Genomic DNA, 2,427 nt, shown 5'->3' with positions numbered 1-2,427 from the left:
TGAAGAAGGGGGATAATTTTCAGAGTTTTGGAGGGGACAATTTCTATGTTTTTTACATTATTTTGGTATGAACCAACAATTATCAAATATTCCCACGAACTATCGTGAGAATAGCCAAGATTTCCTATAGATTCATCTTTCATGCCATAAATATTCATGGCAATGCAACAGGGTATTTATTTTGTAGAAAATTGACATTTAAATTATCTTCATCTAATTGTCTGCTACCAATGGTGGTTTATAATGTACAAATAGGGTAGGGTGATGATAGATAAAGGTAATATTCTTCTTCTTCTTCCTCTACCCAAATAGGAAAATCATGCTCAATGACGAGTTGAGTAGGGGGATATAATACAAGATGTTCTTAGAATGACCATTGATGATTGTCATATTTCCAACACTACAACTAATATAGGCATCAACAGTGGCCAACCAAGGTTTTCTTAAGATAAGAGGGTATCCATTAATTTTTTTTTTTAGCTAAAGGAAAAGGAAATATGTGGGATATTACCAAGAATTGATGGATAACATGACATCTTCAATGATGCCTTTAGGTGCTACTATGGATTTATCAACAAGATGTAACATTGTGGTGGTCTTCCTTAGGGATTCTTGGAGATTTCATTTAAGCATAATCTCCTTGGTCATGAAATTTATTTCAAATCCCAAGTTAATGAGAGTGTTACGAAATACAATATCATTGATGTGGACATGTGTTACTTGGATTCTAGGATCCAAATACTTTGGGATGATGACTTTCCCAAGCATAAGATATGCTAACTGCCCTATGACATTGATAGGAGGGGCATACTTTTTCCTCCTTCCTGGACTTATAAAACATTCCTCTTTGATAAAATTATTATATATAGGAAAATACTTGATGGCCTATAGGACATGAATCTTAACACATATTTTTCAATTCTCCCAGAAGTTCAATTTCTTCTAGGTGTGTGCTTTGTGATTGGTCAACCTTTCAGGATAAGGAGGTTTGTTGAGTTGAGGTGCATCATATTCATTCTTTTCTTCTATATTTTCTGTTGGAGAAGGTGGGTGAGCATCCAGAAGGACCTTCCCAGACCTAAGGTTGATATCTTTGATTTATACATCACAAGTTGGATAAGAGGTTTCTCCATTATAGACTAATTGAGCTTACTTGCTGTTAAGATTTTAGTTTGGTTGAGTAGGAATCTAGGGTTTTTTTGGAGGATTATTTTGGGATTTTTATGGTTGAGAAGGAGGGGGCATTAGGGTAGGTGGATGTGATTCCTTAGGCCTCCATACTGAAGGTGGATTTCCCCATTGAGGAGGCTGGTGCTGATATGGATGAAAATAGGGAATGACATTTTGGGGAGGATAAGGCCATGGAGTGCTAGGTGAATACCAAGGTTGAAAATGTGCATTATATTTTTTATTGAAAGAAGAGGGCTAGTTAATACATTGTTGATACTATTTAGGGCCTTGTAGCCTATTTTAATTGACAAAGCAAAGTTACTCCATGCTCCCTTTTTCTCCTTGGTACACAAAATTTTTTAAACCTTGAAAAGATAGACATTTGTCAGTGCAACAATTTTCTTCACACATAAAATATTTATCCATGACATCTAAGGGACATTCATTCCTAGGGTGTCTTTTGGTGCATCCAGGGAAAAATATAGCTAATGTACTTTCTACTTCTTCTTGTTTTCTCTTGATTTGTAGTATATACATCTGCATAGAAAAAGTGTGTAAGAACTTGGTTTGTAGGTCCTCTAACATACCTCCTATCTCATTCTTAGTAATTGTGGTGGAGGAAGAGGGACTTACCAAACCCTTGTTTGTTCTACCTCTTTTTCTAGCAGCTCTAGAATGCTTTTTAAATACTATTTTGATGTCATCATAACTGAGCTGATAAATATATCCATTGGATAACATGTTGAGTGTCTCCATTAATTCTTCTTTGACTCCTCGTAGCAAGACTAATTTCAAGGAATCTAGATATAGAGTGTAGTTGTTTGCTCTTCTATAACTTAACTAAAATATTTCCTTGAAATATTCTAAGGATTAATCTACTCCTTGGGTCATTAATGATCTAGATTTAAACAAGAACACAACAAATTACAAATATAACCATAAATATAGAGATGCAACAAAAATAATACTTCATTTCATTAATGTAAAGTACTGAAATATGCTTACAAACAGAAATGGAAATAAACTAGCTCGGGCGATGGTAGCTTATCTCTGAGGAGAGATGTGGTGGCTACATCCCTCTGAACTATGTTACAATGAGGCTCGAAGGCCTATTTATTGTTGAGAAACAATGGAAAACCCTAAACATCCAAAACCTAACACTAGGAGATGAAGTGCCAAACTATGGGCTCTGTTTGGGTAAATTGGTACATCAACTCCCCTGGGTCGTAACTTTGGCATACGATCTATGTTTGACAC

Source organism: Pinus tabuliformis, chromosome 9, assembly GCF_031772625.1.
Source record: "Pinus tabuliformis cultivar Carrire ecotype Pingquan chromosome 9, CPIR1, whole genome shotgun sequence".
Lineage (NCBI taxonomy): Eukaryota > Viridiplantae > Streptophyta > Pinopsida > Pinales > Pinaceae > Pinus > Pinus tabuliformis.
The sequence above is the reverse complement of the archived record's forward strand: the minus strand, read 5'-3'. Positions refer to the sequence as shown.